Genomic DNA, 23,057 nt, shown 5'->3' on the forward strand with positions numbered 1-23,057 from the left:
CCACATGTCATGTACAAAGTTCTATTTAAAGGTATAAGCCATTACTACACTCTACAGTAATGTCTCTTCTGAAATACATCAGAAGCTGATTAGGTGCAAATGTGCCATCTGACTGCCAAGACTTACGGTTCTCATTTTATTACGGTGGTTTAATTTTAAGCTTGTTAAGTTGTGTAAACTAAGTATGAAATGTATGTCTGTATATGATCTAAATTATACCAAAATAAAGGACTACAAGAAACTAAACCAGTCTACATGGGCTCCGGTGTGAACTGTTTTAGGGGTACAAACTGGTTGTGCTGCACTGCTGGTGAGCTAGGGTGGTCTTAGAGGTACAAATAATGGAGTGATCTGGTAAAGGCAATTTCGAAGGCACGCCAACTTCAGCAGCACAGCTTTAAACTTCATAAGAGCCAACCTCCCTCCCTGAAGAAAAGGCGCATAGAGTTGGATGTCCTAGTCCACATCTGACCTCAGTGCAATCTATACAATAGCCGCTATAGCATAGCATAGAGTGGCACAGGGCTCGAGTCGGAGTACCACGCGGGTGGACGGCATCCCCCCACTTATTTTACTGGGTGGATGCCGTCCCCCCTGTCAACAGCTGGACTTCACTCTTTGGCCTCTCTGGGACGAGATCGGAGCGCACCTTTCGTGAAGTCACTTCCTGTCGTGACGTCACTTCCTGTCGTGACGTCACTTCCTGTCGTGACGTCACTTCCAGTGACCGCGTCCCCCCACTTCTTTTTTTAGGACTCGTGACCTAGAGTGGCACTTGAAAAAGGAAGCCATCCCAAACCAGTTCTGTGTATCCAAAATACAGTCTTTTGTATCTGCTCATACACTGTTTAAACACCAAGTCAGGTTTGCCGAACACAAATCAATATTTACAAGCGCACATTCCATCGGAAGGATGAACACATCTGCACATGCGCACACATTGCAGTGGCGTCGCCTATGTTGGTGTCCTCAAGCCCATCTTGTTGGAAATGTTTTCGCTCTTCTGGGACATTTGGAGTGATTATCACAATGTGGGCACCGGCAGCTAATCCGGGTGGCTCAGTGATCAAGTACAGGGGTTCAATAGGGCAGTAAGACACTACTGCAGTCAGAGGATAATGCAACTGCTAGTGTGAAAGTCTATTCATATATAAAACATAAGAGTAAAACAAAGAATTACAGAAGTAAACCTACTGAACGAAAAGGTTGTAAATAGCGCATTTGGAATTGTTGTGAGTCAACTACGTCAAACGGGTTCTCTGCTACGCAGAAAGATTGTTTGCCATTGTGTTACTGCCACCCCGACCCGCTTTATGTTTGCTTAATGTGTTTGTTCATTTAGCTAATAGATATGTGCCGGTCGCCCGCCAGTCCTACTCTTGTAATGAGGCAGTTTATCTCAGCTCAACTGGTTCCCATGCCCGGTACGAAGGACATCTTGCGGCACACAGGTAGCGGCACCACAGTAGACGTCGGGCTTGGGCAGATGAGGAGCCTGGCTCTGGGAACAGTACAGCTGCACCGGTATGGGAACGATTCACTTAACAAAAGTGCACGGGTATGTTGCATATGCTTGCGTGTGCGCATGTGAGCACACACATAGCCAAGTATTAAATACCCACATTTCCCTCCTGCCCCCTCAGAGGTAGAACTAAAAAAAAGTTGGTGCAAAAGCATGCTCTTATTTTTTTTTTTTTTTTCACGGCCGGCCAAACCGTCATGCGCACTTGGAGAGTGCCTACCACTCCTCCCCTGCTGTGTGACAGCCCCGCCCGCATCTACAGAGCTACTACGAAAACGGAAAATGATAATAACATGGCATTAATATCAGGGCACGAGTTGGGGTACCAGGCGGGTGGACGGTGTCCCCCCACTTATTTTACCGGGGGGACGCCATCCCCCCCTGCCAAACAGCTGGACTTAACTCTTTGGCCTCTCTGGGACGAGGAGCTCGGCACCTTTAGTGACGTTACTTCCTGTCGTGACGTTACTTCCTGTCATGACGTTACTTCCTGTCGTGACGTTACTTCCTGTCGTGACGTTACTTCCTGTCGTGACGTTACTTCTGGTGACCGCGTCCCCCCACTTCTTTTCTTTACGACTTGTGCCCTGATTATTATTGTTTTATTTTTCTTGTGGGGCGACGTGCCTCTGCCTTAGCGGAGGAGCCGCCCTTGGTAGCTTCCATTGGTGTAGCAGGTGCATTGGCCCAGAGGCCCAGAGGCGTGAGGGGCTCACTGAACTCTGGTGATTGCTCTATTTGATCATTCAGTCAGTGGCAGGTGGCCTATGTCCTTCATTCCTCTAGGGCCCAGGACACACTGGCTAATCTACATCTTGACTACAAAAAGGTGTGCCTCCTGTTCACTGAGTCCAGGCACACCCACAGCTGTCCTTGCCCCTATGATTCTACTTGGCAATCCAGACATTTCATACATGTGACATTTTAGGGAGTTTGAGACCTATATTGTATTTGAGTCGAGGTAAACTGAATATAGTTGCCACACGAGTGGTCCAATTTAAAACAAGTTGCAACAGTCTCATCAACTCACGGAGATATCTTACTGGCGTTGTATCGTTCTTGCTGTGATCCCTCGAACTGCAGCTTGCAACATGCCTTTTGAGAAGGTGCATTTGGGAAAGCTTGCTGGCATCTGATCCTATTCTGTGCAAGTTGGAAACGTGTCTCTACAATGGTCACATTAAACCACAGAGCTGTCATACTTTGATTCCAACCTGTAGCCCACGGGTTACACACATATACAACAACGGAACCTTTTTTTTTTCCAACTGGAATTGCGAACTGTAATCATAAGCTTAGACAAACTTCATTGCAGAAGGCACATCAACTCTGTAATGTTAAAGTGTGATTGCAACCTTTGGACTGTCAGTTACATGCGAACCAATGCACCAAGTACACCATTACAATAGGCCATTTTACTTGGTTAGGAACCTGTGCTCAGAAAATCTCTACTCTACTGCAGGCAGGCACATCAATAACCAATTCAGTCATTTCTACAGGACTGAAATGTGTGACCTACAGATAGATCGATCAATAAATCAATTGGGGTTTAAAATAGGCTACTCACGCGTGAGGCTCTCAAGGCACTGGGTGGTGGGCAGGAGGGTGCTGCTCTGAATCAGCTGAAAAACCCGGTCTTGAGGCTGTTACTTAAGGTGTACAGAGATGGGGAGTGTCTGTCGTTGACCGGGAGCTCGTTCCAGGCTTTGGCTGTGATGTAGGAGAAGGTTCTTCCACCCGCTCTGGTTCAGCGGCTGCTCAGGGTTTCTGCTAGGGCGAGGTGGCAGAGCGGAGGTTTCCTTTGGGTACGTGGAAGGAGAGTCTTTCGTTGAGGTATTTGGGGCGGTGTTTGTGGAGGGATTTGTAGGTGTGGGTGAGTAACTTGAAGGTTACTGTCTTCTCGACGAGGAGCCAGTGGAGGTCTCGCTGATGTTGGGTGATGAGCTCCTGTTGTGGGATGCCAAGGACAAGTCTGGCCGCTGTGTTCTGCATGGTCTGGAGTTTGTGTAGCAGGGATTTGTTGATTGCAGTGTAGAGGGCATTTCCGTAGTCCGGTCTGCTAGTTATGAGTCCGTGGGTGACGGTCTTCTTGGCTTCGGAGGGGATACACTCTAAGGTCTTGCGGAGGATGCGGAGAGTGTTGAAGCAGGTGTCACAGTAATACATCCACATGTGCACATCCCCTCATACACTTCACTGCAGCAGGTGCATTGGTTCACTAAACTAACTACTTTTTTAGCCCCGACCAAGAAGGCTACAAATTTCTCTCATCCTCTACCATCCCAGCCCCCCTCGTGCCACCCAAAAAAAACTAGCTTTGGCAAAGCCGATAGGTCTTGGCAGTGTCCTGAGCTTTTGTCCTTGTCAATGTGAATGTCTTCGGGCCATGTTGTCTAGCAGCACATCCGCTGTTCTGCATGGCGAAAATGTATTACAATTATTGTTATGAAGTGGGCAGTGCAGGCCTGATCGTAGCACGTTTTAAATTGTGAGAAGGGACTGAACAATAAACTGAACATGGAGGGTAAAAGACTCTGCGTCGCCTCTACATCCTGTGATTCTTGGCAACTCACTTACTCTTTCCCCTGCCTACGACAATGAATGTGTATTGTGTAATGTAACTGGTGATCACGTAAAGCGGTCAAATACCTTTGGATCGTGTTCATGCTATGGAAAACTGCAAAGCAAAAATATATATATTTTTTAATAGCAGCAGCAACAAGGGAGGTAGTGCGTGGGATGGGTGAAGCAGGAGGGGATGGGTAGATGGGCAAGCAACGACGTGGGAGGGCGGGTGTAAGCAACAATAAAGAGGGAACCAAAATAAACAAGATATCGCACTTACTCCGGAACTGGAAATATCACACATAAATGGTTCGCACTCACAAAGTCCTAAATAGGCAGACTGCAAATGCATTGGGCAGCTACCTCAATGTGTTGTAATGGATGCAGTGGTGACACAAAATAACTGCAAAAATGAATCCTTGTCAATAATTTGACATGTACCCTTTAGTTACTAAACACAGTCCACGTTAATGTGCATTAAGCGACTTGTCTGGTATGTCAGCCAACCATAGTGCGTCTCTGTAAGGGAAGTGAAAAACGATTGGACTCTGTGAAGACTATTTAACAGCCCACAAGCAAAGCATAACACTGTTGCTCTACAGTGCGACTGTGTATTTCTATTGCTCAAATATACGCTTGCATTGAAAAATGGTGAGCTACTGGCGTATTTATGGTGGTAAAATTATTCTGTAGCCTGAGTGTATGCATCTATGTAAAATGATGTTTTACGGTAAATCAACATGCATTCTTTAGGATGGCAAGCGCAGAGCAGTTTGTCCGTTACATTAATGTGCTCCATGATTATGGCTCTTAATTTTAAAAAAAGTAAACCAAATTGGACTCTGTGAGTCTTTGTCGATAAACTAACATGCTATGTTTATTAGTTAGTTAATAACTGCATATCTTTTATGATGCAACTGCAACGAAATAAAGATTATTGAATTGAATAGTTAGTTAATAGACAGACAGTTCGTAGTATTGTGCAGTGAGTAATTGTCTATAACGTCAGTAGACTATAGCACGCCTTTTTAAAAGAGGCCGATGGGAACTCTATGAAGAATTAAATAACTCCCCCAGGTGAGGCTTAGCATGGTTCTTCTGTAGTGCAGCTGTGCATATCTGCTGATTAAATGCATGTTTTCATTGATCAGCAGTGAACCCCTTGTGTTTCCGCTGTAAAGTTATTCAGTGGTCCAAGTCAATGCATCCTCTAGAATTCTGCGATAAAACAACATGCACACTTTGGTGAGCTCCTGTATAATGTGCGCAGAGCAGTCTGTCTATTACATTAATGAGCTCAATGACCATAGCACATCATTTAAAAAGAAGTCCAACAAATCGAATGTTGTGTATAATTAGCAGCCCACATGTTTGGTCTGGCGAGATTGCTCTGTAGCAGGAATATCTATGTAACTCTACCGCGTGTGGTGAAAGGAAGCAATTGGAATGTAAACTTACTTAGATGCAGAAAAAATTGTTTGGCTAGAAGCGGTTAAAAATCTGAAATGGCATATGTGAGAACAAAGCAGTGATCTTGCATTTACCTCATGGAAACGAAGTTAACCAAGTGGGAGTTGTATTCACAGGAAGCAATGCTTTTCCTCTGAGATTGTCAGAGCTGATCTGCGGCCGGTGTGCAAGAACTCCTAGCGCGTGATGTGTGCCGAGGTGCGGTTATATTGAGCAGCACTAGACTGCTAACTGATGTCTGCCATGTTAGAAATTCATTTTCCAGCGTACTGAAGTGCTATGACTAATTGGCCTAGGGCTGCACTGTGCAGCACTCAGGCAGCCATACTGCCCTGACAGGAGGGGGCAAGTAGCGTTGGGGTAAGGGTAGGACTCAAGCAGCAATGCGAGGGGAGTTGGGCATACAAGCGACCCTGGGACATTCTCACTTTGAAGTCCGATGAACAAAAGTAAAGAGGTGCCCTCATAAAACAGCGTCTGACATTTGTCTTTAAATGCACAGCAAATGTGACGAGATAAGAACAACATTCACAGGCCTCTTTCAGGAACGGAGGTCAGACCAAGTGAAAACATAAGCGCTTGTGTTGAGTGCTGTTAAAGACAAAAGTAGCTCCTGTTAGAAATGAGGGTCTCTAGTTGGCCATGGCTGTCGCCAATGTCCAAATAGGGACCCTTCTTTTAAGTCAGGGCAAGTGGGCTACCCCCTTTGACAACCCCTGCTCAACCCTGTGGTAACGTAGCACGAGCAGTTAGGCCTATCTCAGAGGCAGTATGTGAAGCATTTATGACCATGTACAACAAGGCAGTAATGACACCACAAAAGGACACAACTCAGGTAGGTATAGGAAAAATAATATCTTTATCTAACAGTTTAACTCAAAACTCAAAAAGCGTTTCAACAACTACAATTCACGTCATCCAGTAGGGACTCAAAAAGACAATAACGTATTCACCAGAACGTGACACTGACTGAGTTCAAGGCCGGGACCTACGCGACCTGTTGCGCACCAGATACCTGTTGTTGAAGGGGGACGCAGCACGTAGCTTATCAAAGAAGTGGAGACGGTGACAGGCGGACTCCCAGTGCCCACATGTCTTGGCTGCAGAGGTCCGCAGCGTGCACCCACAATGATTCGGGCACTCTGGGACAGGCGGGCGCTCAGCAGAAGCACGCAGCTGCGGAGGCCCGGGCTGGTGGTGGCAATGACTCTTGTTTTGCAGCTCCGTGGTGGGCTCACAGCGGCAGCAGCTCTCTCTTAGCTGCGGAGGCCCACAAGACGATAGCGACAATCCTCGACAGTGGTGAACAAGATGCTGGTATTCAGCTGCAGCAGCTCTCCCTTAGCTGTGGCGGCCCACAGGACGAATCACGATGATGCAAAAGGGGCAAAGGTGCGGGCACTCGGCGGCAGCAGCTCTCTTAGCTGCGGCGGCCCACAGGATGAAGGGTGTTGTAAAGTTGGCTAAGGTGCGGGCAATCAGCAGCGGCAGCTCTCTCTTAGCTGCAGTGGCCCACAGGACGAATCACGATGATGCAAAGTGGCCAAGGTGCAGGCACTCAGCAGCGGCAGCTCTCTTAGCTGCAGCAGCCCACAGGACGAATAACGATGATGCAAATCGCGATGATGCAAAGTGGCCAAGGTGCGGGCACTCAGCGGCGGCAGCTCTCTTCGCTGCGGCCGCCCACAGGACGAAGGTTGTTGCAAAGTTGGCCAAGGTGTGGGCACTCAGCGGTGGCAGCTCTCTCTTAGCTGCAGCAGGCCACAGGCCGAATCACAATGAGGCAAATTGGCCAAGGTGTGGGCACTCGGCGGCGGCAGCTCTCTTAGCTGCAGCGGCCCACACGGATTCAGCGAAGGGTCCGAAGGTTTACTTCCAGGCGGGCTCTCAGCGGCGGCAGCTCTCTTAGCTGCAGCGGCCCGCGCAGATTCAACAAAGGTTTCAACGGTTCGGTCCGCAGCCCTCACAGTAGAACTAGAGGTTCCGGATTCCTTGACGGAGGCCTCGCCTGCAAGCAGAATTCCTAGCACAGGATTTCCGACGGCTGACTGGGTGAAGTCTAATGTCCCTGAGACTTCTGCAGGAGGCGCTTTCGATTCAGGCCCTTGGGTAGTTTCTTAGGCAAGCTTGGTGAAAGTTTCAAAGTCCTTTCCTGTGTTCACTCGGACAGAGTTTCGTTTTGACATCCAGAAGGAACACACTTGGACAAAGTTCCAGCGCAGCATTTTATACCTAAAAAGTCTTTGTTCTCTTAGGTCGCAAATCACTAACTCCAGTCAGAACCAGTTTGGTGGTGTCGGGGAGCACTTGTTTTACGAGGCAACATCCTGCCCCTTCAGAATGAGGGGGTCTGCTCTCAGACGCCCAGAGGGGGGTGGAGCTATCATTCACCTTGCCAGGCACGGCCCTGCTCGGATCAAAGAGTCACCCCTCCCCGTACTCTGAATACTGATCTCTCTCTCCAGCCAGGTCTGACACAGCTAGCCCTTTTGCTCCAAAACCAGACTGCCAATACACATACTCTCAAAGCCTCCAGTAAAGTTTAGACAAGAAACTACCGCGTTTTCAGAAGAGGCATTTCCCAACATGGGATAAATAAACGGTCCTTACTAAAAGGTGTCTCTCAATGTCCTGAACATAAACCTATCAAACTCAAAGTGCCTATCAGGTTCCTGGGGCCAGATAGGATGACAGAAGGTAATCCTTAACCGGCCCATTCTGGCCTATGAGAACGGATCGTATAGAGGAGTGCAGGTGTATAGCGGGATGGTGGAATTTCAGTTGATGGTTGAGGTAGGCAGGGCCATGGTCGTGAAGGGCTTTGTAGGCGTGCGTGAGGATCTTGAGCTGGCATCTCTTCAGAATGGGGAGCCAGTGGAGGGATCACAGGTAGGGGGTGATGTGGGTATGTTTGGGGTAGGTCCAATATGAGTCTGGCTGAGGAGTTCTGTAAGGCCTGGAGTCTTCTGAGGAGCTGGGTAGAAATAAATGTTTCATTGATGTTTGCAAGACAGATGCGCTGAAAGGGACTAATCAATTGCACCAGTGCTAAGCTACAATTACTGGCCAGTCTTCACTAGTGGCTTTACATAAGCCCCCGCAGGGGATGGTAACCTTGAGCTCCAGGGGGTCCCCTCCGGCGCTGTGCATGGGCGGCAGGCCCCTTGGTTGGATGGCCTTCATGTGCTTTGCAGGGGTGCCCCCTCAAGTTTCATTAAGCCACGGCACAAATATTTTGTCAGTCTAGCTGTGACTAGTGTTTACTTCTTGTTGCCACACTACCTGCACTCGGTATCACTGTTGCTGAACTCTTGTTGGACATATCACTAAGAGGAACTACCAGATTACGGAGACTTAACCAACCGATTTGCTAGAAACAATTGTCAAAAGAGTTGTGGGAGGAGACAAGTATAGACTGTGGCATCAACGCATTTGATGCCAAGAGGTTGTTGTGCCCAGGTGCATTGTTCATTGTAGAAATACTCTTGCGAAAACCAGTTTGGGACAGTGGTACAAAACTACCATCATTAGCCCTGGATGATAAATGTACTAGAATTACTTTGCAAAAAAAAAGAAATATGTGCAGGCTAAGGAAGTAGATCTACAGGGTGGGAACTGGCAGGGAAGGTTTCTCTGCCTTACCTGCATGAACCCGATGCACCTCCCTCCACGAAGAAGCGTAAGAGGCACAGTGACAGTGCCAATGTCGAGGTCCACCCCCTGGCTGCTCCCTTAGAGATACAGTACTGCCCCCCTGGGCTGGGATTGATGGATGCTTTCCAAATCGCAGTCCGACTATTCGTTCAGGGGAGCAAAGTGTTCTGAAATAGCCTGAGGGCCGCATAGATGTATTTAATGAATCGCCTTAATAGGTTTGCCTACACAAATAAAGAAATACATGACTGTCCGCCAAGGGGTTGGTTGATAGTCCAAAGAATGAGTTGCTTGGAAATAGTGGTCGCATGTTTAAAATATATATATCAAAAGAGGTAGTCTAGTATGTTTGTGCCTAAAATTCATGATTACACAGTGCACATTTTTATGGATATGGTGACAGTTAAGAGTTGAATGTGAGACCAGTGGAAGAATCAGGGAGTCTTCGTCTCTGACCTAAAGGTGGGTGGTAAACCATCTTACACTGCGACCGAGAGGGATGAGTTTAGAGTACAAAGGGGGCGTAAAGGCAAACGTCGTGCGATCTTATGAATGGGCCTTGTATAGAGTGCTCTACCCAAGATCCCCAGATGGATAAAGGCAGACCAGAGACAGCCTTCCAGTCTGAGTCAACGCTCGGGGGCTCCTCAGAGCCTCAATACATATATAGATTGAATAAGTGAAGTGACATTATCGAGGTAAAGAAAAGTCCTATTGTCTGCATTATTCCTTCCAGGTCTGTGGGCGAGGTCCCCTGATGGGTAAAGTCTGACAAGAGACCGTCTCCTAGTCTAGAGGCCGACGACCAGGGGCGCCAGAGTCCGATCATCTGCCCGCCGGATCAGGGAAGTGTCACCCGTACATTCCCGCCCCGAAAGGCAATGGGCGCAGGCCAGGTTGAAGGAGTAACCCTGGAGGAGGGGTTGTAGAGAGGCGCCCGTGTAACATTGGGGGGGTGGGGGGGAGAGAGGTCGGCTACATTGCTCATGACGTTACATGCATGTGACAGTCTCCATCAAATGCGGCTGGTAGGAAGATGGGGGTGTGGCTTAACGACTAGAGCGGCCGACTTTGAAGTTGGGGGACCAGGTTCGAGTCTGGCGGGAGGCTCAAGCATCCTGTGATTCTGGGCAAATCGCGTAATCCCCACGTGCCTAAAAAAAAAAATCAAGGCGTCATCTGTAAAGCAAACGGTGCTCATGTAAAGCGTTTTGATACTTTCGGGTCAAGTTCGCACTATACAGAACCGCAAAAAAAATCATTATCAGAAGTTAGGGCTTGGTGTGACATGCCCCCGCCCTGGTGTTTTATGTGGATCCCACTGGGCGCGAGGCCCACGCTGCGGGATGCCCTCAACCCCGTCTGAGATCCTAATTGAATCACATACGCTTCAGGAACCTCCTGGAATGTAGATGAATGGAATGTTCTTTTTAAATTAACTTTCGGACTCTCCCGGGTTCGTGATCACAGAACATCAGCTGCGGGCACCCACCCCATCTAATGAGACCGTCCGCCCCACGCCGCGTTTCTTCAGATTCTGCTGTGTACTTACCTCCTCCTGCACTCGGGAGTAACGAAGGTTACTCACAGCTCGTCATAAAAACTCTACAATAAATACATCGTCACTCCCGTAATTTCCTTTGCACCAGAAAATAAGCTTCCTTGCCTCTTAGTCATCGTGCATAGAGCCTTCACCATTCTGGCCCCAGCTTTGTTTTGAAAAGTTGGTCCCATCGATGACTCTTAATTCATGAATCAAAAATTCCGGCTGGTGTGGAATAGCAGGATATTTTTTTTTCGGGTTCAAGTCGCAATATTCTGAAATGTCCTCGCATATCGTATCAGGGGTGAATGCAATCAGATAAAATTTAGGGAGCCGCCAAGGCCAGTCTCTCCCACTGTAGCGCTTGCAGGTTGTGTTGCCACCTCGCCTCTTATATAGGCCCATTATATTTCATAGCGCCAAGACGCCCCTGTCAGTCGCACAATGCAAATTCCAAACAGTATTAAGTAAGAGTGGGCGAAATCTAAATCCCCCCTACAGATTTCTTCAAATTTTGACCACTTCATACTTTGAATGTTATGAAGTTTTGAAAACGTGGCAAAATGTGGCCTGCGGTTAGAAAACTCACGCAAAAAAAGATTTGCAAAATTAACCTGAAAAAATGTTTTATCACGAAAATGATTTTAGCAAAAGCCATTTTTAGTTGATATGTGCGTCATAAAAAACACCTTTTCAGAATGTGTATCGTCATTTTTTGCAAATTTCGAGCCATTTGCAAAGGTTCGGAAGAAAAACTTTAAAGGTTTGAACAGCTCTTGAAGGAAGGTGGTCCATTGAGAGGGCAGTAGTTGAGAGAACACAGACCACAACATGGTCTCCAGCGTTGTCACGGTGTGTGAAGGGTAGGCAGAAAAGGGGCAGACTTGGTGAGCCTTTTGATACCTGGCTAAGGTTACCATGTCACAAGCTCTTAATTTTCCAGTCCTGGAGTTTTCTTTTAGAAATGATTGTTATGGAATATGGAGTGTATTAATTACGGTAGATAATCTGATGTTAGGGAGCACTACAACTCCCAGAATGATTTTTTTTTTGTGGTGACATGGGAGGCCCGGTTGGAGCACAGAGCCTCTGTTGAGATGGCGTCGTCTTATAACTTTGTGCCTCCAAACTCCGTGTTTGCAGTTGCTATGACCGGTGACGTCACGTGGGAACCCTGCCTTTGATTGACTTGCATAAGACTGCACAAACCTGCTTGGGCGCCGGGACTCGGGGCGGAAGGAGAGGCAGAGACGGCAGTTTCACTTCCCTCTCGGTATAAGGCAGGTCCTGTGCCCCACGCCTGCTCCGCCTGGAGAGACCGAAGTAGTTAAAAGGAGGAGCAGAGGGCCGTGCCGCAGGAAGTGGAGTAAATGAGAGGCGGTGTGTGTCGGGATCACATGACGTGTCAGCGGCTCCCGCTGACGGTACCTTCTGCCTGACACTTCTCGGAGGCTGGCATCGGGACACCACGCCTGCGGAGCGGGGGCTGTGTAGAGTGACCGATCTCCCACTTTCATCAGCAGCTGAACTGCCGTAAGTACATCTCTCAAGTGCAAGGTTTAAGAATCTCTACAGTTTGCTCTGGTGGGGGGCGGCTGATCGCAGTTTGGCAAAGTGGAAAAGTCGAAACCTAGATTGGCGGTTGCTCCCACTACTGTTTGTGGACATGAAATGTACTTTAACCATTTCGGGAAGCAGTACGAAAAGAGGCTTTTTTTAATCCTTGCTATTCCCCAAAAATTTTTTAAAAAATCTTAAATTTGTAAAAATCTGGGCTCTGGGACGGGAGTCCGCTCAGGGAACGACCGATGCCACATGACCAGATCAGCTTTATCTGTGACTTTGCACCCAGCCCTGGCGCTGTGTTGACACCGAGGGGACGCGGAAGTTGTTGAGCGGCAGGTTTATCCAGGAGTTTGGTACATAATCGTACACAGAACCGCGACTCTCATTCACGATATATTTCAAGAGGGGGAGGGGGCTGTTGCGACTTGAACACAACACCGGGTAAAGAACCACGGACCGCGTAGAGAACCGAGAACCTCGTACAGAATTGGGGTGAAACTGCAGCAGATAACTATTACATGCAGGTTTTAACACAAAACTCGTAAAGGGTGGACCGGGACCACGGACCTCCTGCTGAATCAGAGCGAGACCCTGGCACAGAACTCTTGAATGAGAGGAAAAAGTAGACCAGCTGCAGGGAATGATGCAATCAGACCGAGGGACTGAGAAGCTTTGAGCGAAATGGTCATTCCCAGAACTGTGGGGTCTCGCCGAAGCCAGGGCTTTGCATTTTTGTGCGCTGTTATTGGGTGTTGATGTTCGAGCTGTGGCCCCCCGTGTGCCCTAAGAGTCCAACCAACCCTCTTAGGACCACACTGGACTCCTTCCGTAGATTCGTGTCCCTTATGGCGAGGCTTTCTTTCCTGTTTCCATGTTTCTTTGGGATGAGAGATGTCCTTGAGCGCCCTTCTCCCTTGGTGTCATTGTCCATATGTCAACGGTATGAATAATTCTTTTAATTCCATTCCCTCTATTCAGTTGAGTGATGCGCATTTTACTGCAATGTCTTTCACTACCTTTACCGTGAATTGCCTCAGCGTTTACCTGCAGGGTATATTAGCAGCATGTCTCCACCACTAAGGAAAGTCACGAGGACTCTGACATCTCACCAGATACTCTATAGTGTCTATTTCCTTAGCCAATTTTATGTGTCATATCAGTTTCCTTATATATCGTGCTGTACACACCCTGTGAGTGATTATGATTAAATGTCCCAGTCCTACAATCTTCTCTGGTTTTGCAACAGGTGCTGAAGCTCTGCCAGTGCTCGTTGGTTGTGCTTTATTTAATGTGCTTAAAGTTTCTTCTTCCTTGAAGCAAGCCTTGCGCGGCAGTGGGACACTTCGCATTTCTTTCACAATAATAAATGTGCTTGAGTTGTGTAGACGGTGATGATAATTTCCGTCACAATCACGGGGCTTCCTTGATTGTAGGTGTTCACAAGGTGGACAGAGAGTGGTCAAGGATTGTGTGTTGGTCCTGTGTGTCTTGAAGAAATGACAGATAGGAGACAGGGTCGTAAACCTGCTCGCTAGCGCATTCCACATGAAAGACCTTTCCACGGTCTGCCAAGGCCAGCCTTGTGGCTAGTGGACATTTCAAGGCAAAGGTTCCTTTTGTTCGCCTCTCAATCACTATGTCCTCTTTGACATGCAGAGCCTTTCTGCCAGGCACGTGGGTTGTGATGGTGACTTATTTTTTGCAGTAAGAGAGGTAAAGGTGCCGACAAGGGATTCATATGAAAGATCTACTTTTGAATAATTGTATCTTTCATAAAAAGTGACCGGTTTCAACCTCGTTTGGATCCTGGTCTGTTTGTGAGACAGACGCCACCGCGTTGTAGAACAAGGAATTCATTTCCTTTGGTACACATGAGGCCAATTTCTGTAAAAGATTTGCCCTAATCTGCCTTCTGAAGAAATCCACGGTGAGGGTATAATTTCTCACTCGATCCTTTAACCAAGGGGTAAAAAAATTACTCCAGATTAACATCCGTCCTGAAGATCATTGGTATGACATAACAGAGACTGAAACCTCGACGCTTATCCTATTCTTCGTTTGTAGTTATTGTTAATTAGTCCTGTCTTGAGTTCTGAATCCTGTGTTTAGAGAAGACTCATCCCATTGAAGATGGACAGCTATACACTGACAATCAGGATACTTTTGTATGTTTAATTTATGTTGTCTGTTGTCATTGTATGTTTTATTTTTACTGTTTTTCTGTACCCCTACTTTTAAGTCTTTTTGAAATACAAACTTAATTATCCTTTTTGATACACCGGAGTGTAATTAGTTTAGTTTATTGTTTAAGTTTGTTAGAGTTGTTTTGAGTTATTTTCACGAGTGTCATTAGATGTCTCTTTTTATGCAAGATAACATGATTCAAAAGTATATCTTTCAAGTGAATCCCTTGTAGGCACCTTTACCTCTCTTACTTTATTACCAAAGCCCACAAGGTTTTTTTTTGGGTTGCCCGTTTTTTTGTTTGATTTTTTACATAGCAATGCCTTTTTAAAATGGAATTGTGGATTGGGATGGAGCCAGTGTTGGATAAAGATGAGGCTGATGTGATCGAAGAATGTTTTCTGTTTAGTAGTTGTTTGATTGAGAAATGCGCTTAGCTATCGTTGTTTGATTGAGAAATGCGCTTAGCTATCCTTCGCCCTTTCAGAGTTCATAGATCTGATTGTCTGTTTGCGTCTTAGCCATATGATGACAACGTTGAAAGCAATGCTGCAGATCAGAGGAATGAATGGCCTGCAAACCCGATCACGAAACCCGTCCACATATTTTTCATGGTACAAGTGATGGTGACATCCTCCCCTAGCATGGCTTCAGGGTCCTGTGTTTGCTAAACAAACTCTCCTCAATCTTTGTTTTGCACGTGCCACCGCTAATTGTGACTGTGGGAGTTAATGGAAATTCTGTAAAGAGGATTCAGCACAGACTCCATAGGAGGGTGTGAATTCCAAATCCTTGCAACTGCTACTGTGAAAGCCTGGTAAGCAAATGTATCCCTTCTTACATTGGGAACACAGAGCAGAGCAAGGTGGGCAGACTAATGGCTACAAAGTGAAGACGATCATCTTACAAAATTCGACCAAAAGTCTGTTCACCTCGTTTAGACCCCAAAACACAAACTTATGAACACATAAGAAAAGGAACGCCACAGTCTGTAAGTACTAAGAAAATATTTGGCCTCAGAGGCCACTTTGAAGATGGCGGTGAAGGAAAAGGGAAAAGTGGACAGTTAATTTCCCGGCCGACTTGCCGTAGAAATCAAGAAAGAGAAAAGATAACAAAAGTTATGAGATCTAACTGGTGAAAAAAGGACCAAGCTGAAGATGTCAGATGGGGACTATTAAATATAAACAAATGGACTCCAGAAAGTAGTTTAGTATGTTGGGGACCTAAATAGCTTTAAAGAGGCACTTTCCCACTTCTTTTTGTTCTGATCTTTTTGGAATTTAGAGCGGAAAATACTCGTTAATAATTTTGTCTTGGAGGTATTTCTATTGCTTGTTTTGTAAATATTATTTCTTAGAATATATAGAACAAACTAAAATCACAATTGGGAACCGTATATCAGTTATTATTTATATTTGGGAATACTGGTAAATTACAATTGTGTGGATTTTTTGCTGAGAAATGTAACAAAACATTGAAACCTTCTAATGACATGTCCTGAAACCGAAGGGCTTCACTGTGTGTGCCGGCCCTCCAAATTTAGGTCACATCTTAGCTGCTTCTTTGTGTTTCTCACAACAACCTATTGTTCCACAGAAAATTAAATATTGCCTTCATTAGGCGCGACCTCTTAGTTCCAGTGGGGCTAGAATGTGAGTTTCTTGCTTCACTGGAATTAGGAGATCTGCTGTAACCGGGGATCTGTTTCACTCGAAGGTTTATCTCCTGCATGGAGAATGGATCTTCTGGATGAAATACTGGGTTGAAAATGAAGAGTGTGGAACTAGAATGCCCAGTTCTTCTAATGATTCTTTATTTATAAGAGAACCCTCATGGTTCTTCTGTGTAACATCCAGAAATTGCACCCCCCCAGCGTTATCTCTTATCCCCGGTATATGGAATTCCTGGGTACTGAGTTACCGGCTCAAGCTGGGTACAGCTACGATGGGCCCAGCCTCATGTGTTCTCTGCTAAGGTACATTTTTATAGCGAACAGCATGTAAATATGTAAGGTGGCGTAATTTAGAGAATTTTGAGTAACAAGGGTAACGTGAAATTCCCCAAATTACAGAAATTACGGCAGTGTAATTTAAATTCCGCCCAGGCCTATTGGACTGTTTGTGAACATCAGAGTGATACTACCCATATCCGGGAGATAAATACAAGAGATGTGCTCTTTTTGTTAGGTCTCGCCTAGATGTAGATTAAAGTGTTTTTTTAGTCTCATGTAATCAAAAAAAGACACTAGAAATACATACGCGTGTGTGTGTGTGTGTGTGTGTGTGTGTGTATATATATACATACAGGGATTTTGGATTAGCCCTATTCTACTCCCAGTCACTGCTTTTCCTTTCGTTGCTGCTTTCCTTTTCCCCCACCTTCTCCTCCCTCTGCTTGCTCCCTTGCACCGCCTGGTGCTTGCCCCATCCAGAACCCCCCCCCCCCCCCCCCCCCCTCACGGCTTTAAACCCTCATTGAAGTCTGTATCGTTCTACTGAGTGGTAGTTGTCTGCCTTTTAATATCCTGTTAGTGTATAGCTGGCATGCTGATTGGAGCATGTGTGCGCGTCCGCTGTTACTTGGCACATGTGTAGTCTGTTTATTTTCCATGTGTGTGGGTACTAGATGTGTGTACGTGTTTACTCCATATGTGATCATTTGTCAATGGAGTTTATAGCTGGAAAATCAGACCTCAAGTTAATCTGGTATGCTTTATCACAGGGCATGTCAGAGCTTTTAAAGTCCCTGTGTCTTCTGCTGTAATTGCATTGCCATTTTTTTCCTGTGCAAAAGGATTGAACTGTTTCACCTTGTTGCTTCTCATTTCATATGGTGGGGACTGTATTTCTTTAAATTTCTCCAGTCGGAACACTTCCTTACTTTTTCCGCATTCACCGGTGAAGTGTTTCCATGTGCCATTGTTGCTTAACCTAAATTCTGTCCAAAGGAGCCAGGTTGAGTCTTGATGTCATCAAGGTCTGTCTGCGCCTCGGTGTCCATGGCAAAAGTAGTCCTTTAAATGTGGTTGCCGCTGCAATGTATTTCCTCATGTTCACTACTGTAAACCAGCCTAACACTATGATTCTTTCTGGTTTTTTTTGTGCAGTTTTATCTAGCGCCCACACTACCCGAAGGTATTGGAGCGCTTTATATTTGCCTCAGTTACTTTACACAAGGACGCATTCTTTTTTGTAGGCACAGCTCGATTACGTGATTTTCCTCAAAATCAAGGATGTTAAGCCGAAGCTCGAACCCGGTTTACCAGCCCCATAATCGACATCTCTGGCCTTTAGGCCACATTCTCTCTGAAAGGACACCAGATCATCTCCGCATCCTTGGCCTCAGTTCCTCATTTTGTGATTACGGATAAATCACTTAATCTCCCCATTTATAAACACAACAAGCATTGGCCAAGCCAGTTGGTTTCGCCTGTGTGAAATCTATTGTTTTAGGTCTCGGCTTGACAGCGCATGCACTGTCTTGAGGAGATGTGTGTGTTCCGTCTGTGGGTTTACTGGCCACTAATCTTCTACCAGTGTCTTTCATTTTCTCTGATGCCATTTGTCATGGCTTGCGAGCGTCATTGTGTTTGGCCCTCCCATAGCGAATGAACCAAGTACATGTCTCCTTACACTGCTCCTGGTATGCGCAGCTATTGTTTATTTGTATTCAAGCACTCCGTAGGAGTACTTGTGTTTTCATGCCATCTTCCTTGTACTCATACCACTAAAATGCATGCGTGTGTACATAAAGGAATGCATTTTTAAAAGTTGTTTAAACACAAACGGTACATGATTATTTAATTTCTTTTTTTGCATGATTCGATGGTATTAGAGTGCTCGCTCTGTCCTCAGTCTTGCCATAGCACGAACACGAGCCAAATATATTGGAGTGCTTTAAGGGCTTTCCAGTTACATTCCACAATGTCACATTCATTCTTCTCGCCGATCCTGCTTTAATTAAGGTATTTTTTCCTCCTTTATTGTTGCTTCCTCCCGCCCTCTCTCTTCGCTGCTTGCCATCTCCCCGTCCCCTTAGGCTTCCCTGCTTTACCCGTACTCCAACTACCTCCCTTGTCACTGCAGCTTTTATTTATAATTCTTTGTAAAGATCCTTTTGTATTCGATCGGTAGCTCAGTCTTGCCTTAGCGCGAACACGAGCTGATTGTATTTGAGTGCTTTAAGTGGTCACCAGTTACATTCCACAATTACACAATAATTTTTGTTGCTGGGTTAAGTTATTTTCCCCATCCTCTTCTGTTTCCCTGCTTGACCAGTTCCCCCCCGCACCCTCCACTACCTCTCTTGTCGCTGCTGCTTTTTTTTTTTTTTGCAAGATCATATGGTATTGGATTGCTTGTTCCGTCCTCCATCTTGACATAGTCTTAACACCAGCGGATGGTATTGGAGCTCTTTAAGTGCTCACTGGTTACATTACCCAATCACACGTTCATTGTTGCATGCAAAGGGAAGCATAAGTGATTTGCCCAGAATCACAAACTATTCAGCCGACCCTAGATTCAAACCTGGTTCCTCAGTTCCCCTGTTGGCAGCTCTGGCTGTTATGCCACACCCTCACTTCACTTCAAAGCTGCTCAACTGTTTCTCACTGTCACTTCCACATTTGTTCAGCAACACCCCGTCAGCACAGAACAAGCATTGGTAAAGCTAGTAAATCTCGGCAAAGCATGCACTATTGGCCATATCAATGTGAATGCATTCAGCCATGTTGTCGAGCAGCACATCTGCTGTTCAGCATGCTGAAAGTCATGAAAAAATCACTATGATACGGCCAGCGCAGGCCACAGCATATCACTTTTTTATGTTCGAGGCAGGACAATCCCCCCCCCCCCTTGCTACACGTCCGCTATGGGTACTAATTACCACCCATTGCTCCACCTTCTACATCAGCCCATTTCTGCCTGCTTCCATACCCCCCCCCCCCCACTCCTAGGTGTGGAGGTCCCCTTCTGAAGATGCATCTGTTTTCATTTCCGGACACATGAATTGGACCAAAATACACAACCTCATATGTTTTTGATGGGGTCTCTCACGTTACGTTTATACTTGCGATCCCCTCTTCTATTTCTGAGATGAATGTTGCTGTCATTTATAAACTCCAATAAAACATTAAAAAAAAATAGGAGAGGCAGGACAATCTCAACATGGAGGGCACAGAGACTCGGCGTCACCTCAACATCTTGTGATTCTGGGCTTTCAATCACTTTCAACCATGCTAAATAGCAGATGTGCTGCTTGACAACATGGCTAAAAGACATTCACATTGACAAGGCCATTACCTCGGGCACTACTCAGGCCTATTGGCTTTGCCAATGCTGGTCATTAAAACAAGTCAGTATACTCTAACGAAATGTTCGGGTCATGTAAATCATTTTATATGCAGTGCCACTTTAATTGTGACTTTGTCAACAAAATTATACATAGCTGAAAGATGTCTATTAATGACTGACACATTTCACCCTATTCTTTTTTTGTCTTTGGGATGTGATTGTTATTTGTTGAGTTGCTTGAGGGGAAGGAAGGAAATAGTAAAACACCTCCATGCCACAGAGGAAAAACAAGCATTCGCAAAGCCAATAGGTTTCGGCCAAGTGAGATCTGTTGGCTTTATCAATGTTTGTTTTACATGTTGCACACGCGCTGCTGTGCGACATGGCTTAAAATAAAAAGAAAATAAAAGTGCTATGACAGTCAACTCAATAGTTGAACGTTCGTTCCATGCACACACTGATCCAATTTGCATATTTAAATATAGTTTTTACTCCAGTGAAATGCATCTTTGAGAGCATTCTTGTGAATCAAAACCCAGTGCCTTCGCATCTCCATGGTCGTTCATCGGGGAAAAATGTATTAATTCTGTTCTTACTGTCGAGAGAAACTGCACACATTCCTCAAGCTCAAGGGGTGAGCGAAGTGTTTGCTGAATCATCCATGTGCCATATTTAAAATTTCAAATCGGAAATGTAGGGAAAGTGCTGAAGGCGACCAAGCTTCCAAGGGTATTTGTAGATATATCGCTTACGTTGGAAGGTTGAATAGCAAACAGTGTGAATTTAACTGCCCCAGGATTTTCTTTTAATATAAAGCAGAAAAAGAGCAGCAGGCACAATCAATGTTATATTATATTGATTTGTATAGAGCAATAATCTCCCGGGAGGGTAACCAGGTACCTGTCTACCTATACTCGGTGCTTGAAATGGAAAAATAGAACTGCAGGTACTCTGTAGCAGAGTACCTGCTTGTTTCTGAGAAGTGCTGGTACTCTCCAATTAAAAGTATAGTATTTCTCTTGAGAAGTGCCGGTACTCCACCCCAAAATAAAAAAGTGCAGTACTCCATACCGGACAGTACCGGACCATTTAAAGCGCTGCCTATACCTATACTCTTATATTTTATAGGAACTGGAAGCCCAACTAAATGCCTTTGCATTAACTGTCCCTCAAACACAGTTGTTAGCTTTTTAAAATTCTGTTATTTGCTACCATCACTGCACCTGCTAATGAACTAGTGTTTGTCTACCAGCCCTTGTAAGAGAAGGGTTAAATCAATAAAGATTCTCTCACACTGCACACCTCCCCAGTGCTCCTGAATAAGCATGAGTTCCTCTCAGGTATGTCATTCCGCAGTTTATTTTGACCCTTCTATTTAATGACTAAGACATTATAAGAACACATCAGTGCAGATTATTAAGGCTGATCTGTGAATAATTTACCTGCTAAAGCATATCGTACAACTGAATCCAGGAGATGTGTGTCATCAAAGGTATGAATGCAAATAAGTTCTGTGTGAGAGTAAAAATAAATTAAGCTGCATACCTCTGGTATGGTGATGCTGGGCCATAGCAGGGGTAAGATTATCGAGTAAGACAATTAACACACCTCTTGCCATGGAAGCGCCATTTTAAACTGTTCGATGAGCCGTTTAATCATTCCCACAGTGGAAAAAGTTATTTTTCGCCTATACCAATCGGGCTCTCTAGGCCGGGTGTAGCACTGACCTCCGGATAATGGTGGATTATTATTATAATAAGCTTGGAGGACCTTTTTTTTGTATTTAATTTTTTTTGTTGGCGTCACTTGATCTTTTGATGGATTTTGTCACTGTTTGCTCTGAGGTTTTGGAAAACATGTCCTAGAGCTGGTGTGGCCAATGTAGATCCACGAGGGCCGGATCCCTGCCAAATTTTCAGTTGGTCAACATTAGACAAACTGACATTTTGAATCTACATAGAGCTTTTGGTTGTCTTGAAAAGCTGGGATGGATCAGGCCATCCTTGACCTTCCTGTCCTGGAGGCAGAGTATATGTAAATGTAAATGTAGGCGTATTTATAGAGCGCACTGATACTCAGGAGTGTCCTTGCGCTGTACTCATACCGCTAGGGAACCCATCCTGGCTTTTCCCCGTGAAATGTCCACTCCTGGGCATCCCCGGGGTGCAGAGTATTGGGTACCCAGTGGTGATCTGATTCGAGCCCGGCTTGTTAAATCAAACATGGCTTGTTTCGTTTGCCTCCTCCATTTTTGTTTCTCTGGAATCAATACTACCTCCCACGCTTATCGATATGCATAAGGGACTGCTTAAAAGTCAGGTATGCGAGAGCTTGTTTACTAGCATTTGGTTTGTGGATGATGTCCCACTGTTGCATATGGTGATTAAGGTAACAAATTAAATTGTCCTTAAGAATGTTTTAACAGCAGTAGTCTTCAGCACGGATACTCTATTTCAGATTGAAGGAGCAAAAAAGAGAATTTTCATTCTTTGCGCCTTCAAGATTATTATCTCAATTATTGATGTTTTCACTCAATTAATAATACAAGACACCTATTATGATCTCAGGTCTTCAGGCTTCCTCATAAATACAGTGCGGTCCCATTATCTGGACACTGGAAATTAAACTTTAGAACCAGTTCCCTTGACGATCACCTTTCCGTTATTGGCAATCCAAATGTACTTTTGGCTAGAGGAATGTGAAGTTGTAATTTGATTCTCTTGCAACTTTTGTGGAGTTATGTGGAACATTTTGCAACGTAGTAAAGTTACAAAGTTTCATACACTTTCCCTCATTTGCAGGAACATCGTAACACTAGTGACCGTTTATGCCAAAGAGCATAGACCAGAAGAGAAAAAATATGGATACATTTTGCAGTGGGCATAGATGACGTCTGTAAAAGGCAAACCTGCATTTACTTTCCATCTTGGCTGAGTTCTTAGAGTAAAAATCATCTCGAAAGTCAGTGAAAATAACCAGACTATAGTGTACATGAGCCAATGTGGATTTAAACAGAAAAAAATGGCATGTGTTTCAAAACCTATTTTTGGGATTGGTGAGTATTTAGGTTACTACGCTGCTATTTGGCCTCCAACACAGCAGGTTTGACGCCTCTATCATCCAGGGCCATAGAGAAACTAGGTGGGAGATATATTGTAGAACACTGGACGGATTAGAAGTCACTATATCTGGAAATGAATCTATTAGTATACTGGGTCTATGAGATGAACTATATTTCAACAGAATGTGTTCTCTCAAT

At 45.3% G+C, this 23,057-nt stretch overlaps 1 protein-coding gene across 2 annotated transcripts in view; it reads left to right on the forward strand.

The window, feature by feature from the left end:
* SLC31A1 (solute carrier family 31 member 1) overlaps positions 1–23,057 on the forward strand; it is a 224,387-nt gene that overhangs the window by 160,001 nt on the left and 41,329 nt on the right. Inside the window, exon 1 of one of the 2 annotated variants that reach the window (XM_078642122.1) lies at positions 11,956–12,287. The exons of the other annotated variant lie outside the window; for it this stretch is intronic. The gene's annotated coding sequence lies outside the window, so the exon portion shown is untranslated. Of the gene's footprint in view, positions 1–11,955; positions 12,288–23,057 lie in introns of those variants that run through there. 2 annotated transcript variants of the gene reach the window in all.

The sequence above is a fragment of the Lissotriton helveticus genome, chromosome 5_1 (genome assembly GCF_964261635.1).
Source record: "Lissotriton helveticus chromosome 5_1, aLisHel1.1, whole genome shotgun sequence".
Taxonomy (NCBI): domain Eukaryota; kingdom Metazoa; phylum Chordata; class Amphibia; order Caudata; family Salamandridae; genus Lissotriton; species Lissotriton helveticus.